Raw genomic sequence first — 6,104 nt, 5'->3', positions numbered from 1 at the left:
TGTGAACTTTTCTTCAAATTTGTAAATGTTTTTGAAGCCACAATTCTTTCCAAATTCTCAAACTCTTTTTATGAGTCCGTGAACATTTTCAAATTCTCAAACTCTTTTTATGAGTCTGTGAACTTTGCAAACTTTTTTTGAGTACGTAAACATTGTTTAGAATTGGTGGAGTTTTTTCAAATTCATTAGTGTTTTTAAATTTATGAAAAAAATCATGATTTGTTTTTTGAGTTAGTGATTTTTTTTCAAATTTGTGCACCTTTTTAAGAACTGCCAAACATTTCTATCAGATTCATGAACTTTTTTCAAATATGCCAACATTTTTTTATTCCAGGAAAAAAATGATTCATACGTTCAAGCAATTTTTCAAATTCATATTTTTTTTTCTAAAAGTATATGCTCAATTATGCCATGGGTTAACGGTCAAGCGGTCGACCGGTCAATGGTGAACTAGCCGAAGCAGTCGAGCGAGCTAGGTCGGCCCGCACACCGCAGTGAGTAAGCGCCAATTGGCGTTGCTCGCGCCACAAGCGTTGTTGTATAGACGCTCTCCATATTTTAATGTGCTAACACTAAATGTTAAACACATGTAAAACAAACAACGCTCAAATTCAAATACGTTGGAGCATGTCATTGAATCAATAATTTCATCGTTAGTTTTGCATACCAATTCAAATTGAAATTTTTTGAATTTTTTTTCTCATGACGAGATATAAATATTTCTTGCATGTGATGTTTTATTTGATATCAGATGTGAAAGTTGGGAGCTTATTGGAAACAAGCAAAATTTATATAGATAATCATGAAAGTAACGGTTATGCTCATCTTAGGGGCAACCCAAAGGTTACCTCTTCTATACCGGGCTAGGAGCAACTCTAGCATATCCCACATAGTGGCCCGATATGCGGTTTATGGACCAAACAATGACTCTAGCAGATCCCGCATCTTGGCCCCGCCGGCATATTTTGTATACAGGAAACCTAAAATCGCCTCCCTTGAGTTTGTATATGTACGAGATCCGTGGGCGCATTTCCAGGATCCTACAAAGCCATTTTGGTAGAAGAATTGGGAGGCACATAAGAGCATAGAGAGATCTTACCAGCGACAGCTGAGCGTCTTGGTCCGGAACAAAGAGAGGTCCGAAAGTGATTGTCGAGCATCTTGTCCGTCTTGCTTTGCTTTCTCATGGACTTGTCAACCGGATGGAGTTCTGGTCGGCGCTGTACTGGAGTGAAGGGAGGTCGGAGTTGAACCAGGCGGGATAGCAGACCAAAGATGCTAGCTCTCGTGAGATAGAGAAGCATGCTCCATTTGGCCACCGAGACACCCGGCCAATGATGCATAGGTTCTGGCGAGTCGTCTTCAACCTCAATCTTCTTTTATATTAACTAGTAGATCATAATCTCACTCTTACAGTCAATCCACATTGGCCATACCATATAATAGTTAAACTATTGGTTTGATCCATTCCATGCTAGGGCACACAATTATAGTGTTCTCGGTACACCCCATCTCCCTTGACACTGACAGTAGCCAGTAGCCATGCCCCTGTTTTTTGACATGGGTTATAAATAGTGTTGCATCGATCTACTTTGAGCTAGAGTACATGCCAATATCCTCTAGAATGTCCCCACTTTGATGAACCCTTGGCATGGTCTCATATTAGGTGGTGTGGGCGGCGAGAGGGGTTGCGGCGGGTGGCTCGGGCGTGTTTTCTGTCCTCGGCAGTTGTGGCACCCCGATCCGGACCTGGGGATCTTTTATCGTCTCGCTCAGTGGCGAAGCCACACTTGGGCCGGGTAGTCAAATGACTACCCAGCTTTTTGTAAAAACTACATGCATCAAGTAGAAAACATGCCAAAAAACCTTATAAATGCATATATCTGACTACACAACATTCAATTGACTACACACGATTGGATTCCTGGCACCGCCACTGGTCTCGCTTGTCCTGAAGACCTTGGGGTGGTACGTGGGAGCTACCGAGCAAAAACTCTGCGCTTTGTCGCTGACGACGGTGACGCTATCTTCTCAAAGACGTCGTCGTGGTGCTCCTTGTTGTGGCAGGGTTCCGGGTGAAGACCTTTGTCCTATACGAACTCGACATCGGCGACGCTTAGCGTCGTTCTCCCTCCCGAGGATGTTGTCGCTGAGCCTAGGTGGTTTAGTGCGTAGCGTGTCGTTGTACTCAGTTTATCATATTTTCTCTTTCGTTTGCGTAGTTCCTGCGTGATATGAGGGCTACCTCTCCATTTTGTATCTTTTCACCGTGTACTCTGTTCGGTTGTTGCTTTATATATAAAGCGGGTCAGAAGCTTGTTTCGAGAGTCTTCTATATAGGTAGGCAAGGGCTAGAAGAGAGGAAGGAAAAAGAGAATGAATGAAAGAAAAGAAAAGAAAAATAAATGGAGAAAAGATAAAATTGTGTGCAAAATACAGTATATATATTATACTAAAAAGAGTATCCTGTGTTTTGATTGGTTGGGTAGCCTTGCACACGGATCACGCCTCGTAACTGTCCGATTCGCTTAGATCGAACGGCTGCGGCTGCCCTATCTTTTATCCCCCTGTCTCCTTATCCCTTCGCACCCACGCCTAGCGATCGAAGCCGCCGCAAGTCACCGCCGCTAGCCTGGAGGCCTCATGCCGCCACCGCTCGCCCCTTTCTCCGTAGGTCACCCACGCACCTGGGACCCGGGGCCGTTTCCTCCTCACCACTAGGCTGGAGCCTGGAGGAGGCCCGAGGAGGTGACCATGAGGAGCGCGCAGCCGCCGGAGCCATTGGTAGATCCAGCCGGGAGCGTCGGCAACCATCCCTCCTTCCGGCGGCGATGAATAATTGAAGAGGCTTGAGGAGAATGGGCGCATGGGCCGTGCGCGTCTCCCGCGCTAGGAGCCACCGTTCCTCGTCATCTGCTAGGATCCACGAGGAATCGATCCATATGTAAGCTAGCTTCCACCATAATCCATCCAGCAGGCTGTTTGCTTGTTTGTTTACTAGTGGAAAGACATGATGCGAGGCCGGCATCGTGGGTACATGCCCGCTGCTAATTGATTCTCCTGCTAATAATAGTAGTATGTGTTCTTGGCCGTGGTGGAGATGTACATACCTGAATACTCGTCATATATCCGTACATACTCGAATACTGTCAAACTGGCACATATACATATATACATACCCGAGTACCTGTGCATTTTTTTAATTCAGCTAAACAGGTCTACAGAGTCTCAATCTTGGCAAAGGCTTGCTTTGCTCCTTTGCCACTCGGCAAACTCCGACCCGTTAGATTGGGTAGTAGAGATTGTGAAGAGCAACACGAACATCTACTTTACTGACAGGGAATGTAGGTGTAATACGTACATAGTGGTTTTCATGGTAAAGGTTCTAGTAGATGTATGGTCATTTTAGTGTAGTATATCCCAATAATCTCTATGAAAATACAGCAGAAGCTCGTCTGTTCGTTTCCACTTTAATTATTGTATTTCTCATATCTCAATCTCATCTGCAAGTTTGATATAATCAAATGGGTGATAGCACCACCTTGTACTAAGTACCCATCCTGGTTACTTTTTTTATTTAGGTAAATGTAAGATAACATCATCTTTTACCAAGTATTCGTCCTGGTTACATTATGTGCAAAATAGGTTCTACATTTAATTACAAATTTGTTGAACATGTGGTTTTACCGCGTGCTTATAGCCTGTACCTTTTGGTTGTACATCTATTTCTGTCTCAAGTTATTTATCTCTTACAGAATGTGTGCGGGGAGCTCGGTTAGTGTTGATGCCTCAAGGGTTTATGCATATCAATTCCATGTTGCTTAAAGCCATTGTAACAGTGTAACCATGGCTACTGGTTTTCAGGTATATGTTTATGCAGTCATAACGCGCTTGTTGACAACTCGTATCGAATGTTTATATTATTTATAACTTTTCCATGGAATGTCTACTGTTAAAAAACATCTTGCGGGTACTTTAGTTAGGTACTAGAAAGCACATACACACGCACATGCCCAGCACAACCACAAGCATGAAAACAAGGCAAATTTTGGTGTTGTAATTTATGGATACCTCTTGGTTACTTTGTTTCAAAATAAATAGTTAAATTTTGGCTGGCATTTTCACCAATGTAGCACCCAAAAAAATCATCTTTGATGGATTGAATACGACAGAAGTTCTATGCAGTTCGATTGGTAATTGTTCGTTCGTCGTCATATAATTCAACATTTTGCTCTCGGGCTATCTATGTGATATGTCTATGTTATCAACTTTTTATTAGTAAAAATAGTATCTATTTTGCCATATCCATGGTCAATTCCTATATTTTTTCCTTGAAAAAAATCCTACATATTCCATAGACCATGTTGCATTTTAGAATTTTGTTCAATGTTCGGCCCCCCTTATGTATAATTCCTTGCTCCGCCGTTGCGCCTAACACATGCGTGCAGGTGTGGGCATCCCTTTATTAGTCCCACCTGTAGTCTGAATGTGTATCCCTAAGAAAGTGAATGGTCATGATAACCTTCCTGAAGTATGACTATGTGTATCCATTGAAGTAATGTTCATGCAAATCCTATAATTATTGTTTTTGAATAATAATATTCATCATAATATAGGTTGCATCCAAAGTAGTTTTAAAGACTTTAACATATCCAAACCAGCGAAATGTTGCATATGCTACTATTCAGAGTATTCATCTAGAAACTAAGGTTGGTGATATTTAGTTAGGTGCCAAATTTGCACTTGTGTGCATAGATGAACCTATTCTAGATAATGAGGAGTTAGTAAGGTAAGTTTCTGATTGCAAGAGAATTGGTGATGCTTTTGCTTCAGGATACTTAATTGTTCAACCTCCAGCTTTTGTAAGTCGGAGTCTTTTCTTCCATATTCCACAATTATATTTGTGTGCATTTAATCACATAACTGTAAGGTCCATTTTCCTTTTACAGATTCAAAAGAAGCATAATGGAGTTGCAGCTGAACCGTTCTTCGGTTGGATGAAGAAGCAAATGTAATTAGAAGACTTTACTTAGCAATAATTGTAGTTTGCATTGATAGATTGAAAAATGTAACACCATTCAGAAGATCTTTTTCTTTGGTCGAATTGATGCAAATGCTATGGTGAAATATTCTTCATAGATGTGTTCTCTATAGTAAAATATATATGAATGATATGATGTCTAGCCAATAACATTGGTATGTATTTATTGTAATGCATATGTATCCTACACTCTTGTATATTCATAATAAATACCTTGATATTTTCAATTTGTGTATATCATTTTAATGAAGCCAAGCATCATAATAAAGTAATTAACTATTTGAGCAGCCACAATAATTTTATTAAATAAATGTATATTCCATAAAATGGGTATCTACTTCTGTGGTTAATAATTTTAAAAATACATTAATTATGTTGCCATTCTAATATAGTAGTGTTACTGATGGTGTTACAATAGTTACAAAATGTGTTACCAGTGTTGTCTTATGATATTTGTATATTATGTTACAAGTTGTGTTACTATAATTACAAAAACATGTTACCACAATGTTCTATGTTTACAAAAACATGTTACTATGGGTGTTACTATAGTTACAAAAATGTGTTACCAAAGCGTTTTGTAACACAAAATATGCATGTTACTATAACTTCATTGTAACACAATTTTTGATATATGGTAACAATTACTATATGTGACAGTGGACACCACTTAGTAACACGGCCAAATGGAACACATTTGAAAACATGTTACTATGTAGTCTAGTAACACTGTTTTGGGCCTATAGTAACACAACACTGTGTTACCAAAGCTCTGTCATGTTGTAGTGGATGGCATACCAGCCCCAGGTTGATTCTCTCGCTGGCTCATGGGCAGAGATGGAGATGGCTATTGTGGAGACCATGGGTGGGCTTGCTCATGTGGGACTGTGGGAGCCTACCTAGCGGTTAGTGGAGCTGGAGGAGGAGCATCACCATGCAATAAACGTGTTCATAGAGGGTGTTGGCCGTGCCCATGGGGATTCCCAGGGCCATGCCCGTGGTGTCGGCCATGGGCGTGTCCGTGCCGGTGGCCGGGACATTGATGGTGTCCGTGGGATCCAAG

General features: G+C 41.0%; 1 long non-coding RNA gene across 1 annotated transcript; it reads left to right on the top strand.

The window, feature by feature from the left end:
* Window positions 1-2,500: 2,500 nt before the first annotated feature.
* Window positions 2,501-5,268, top strand: LOC123110152 (uncharacterized). Its single transcript, XR_006453175.1, has 3 exons — window positions 2,501-2,944; window positions 3,756-3,864; window positions 4,950-5,268. It is a non-coding gene; the product is annotated as an uncharacterized lncRNA (long non-coding RNA).
* Window positions 5,269-6,104: the final 836 nt, after the last annotated feature.

Source organism: Triticum aestivum, chromosome 5B (genome assembly GCF_018294505.1).
Source record: "Triticum aestivum cultivar Chinese Spring chromosome 5B, IWGSC CS RefSeq v2.1, whole genome shotgun sequence".
In the NCBI taxonomy this organism is placed as follows: domain Eukaryota; kingdom Viridiplantae; phylum Streptophyta; class Magnoliopsida; order Poales; family Poaceae; genus Triticum; species Triticum aestivum.
The sequence above is the reverse complement of the archived record's forward strand: the minus strand, read 5'-3'. Positions and strand labels throughout refer to the sequence as shown.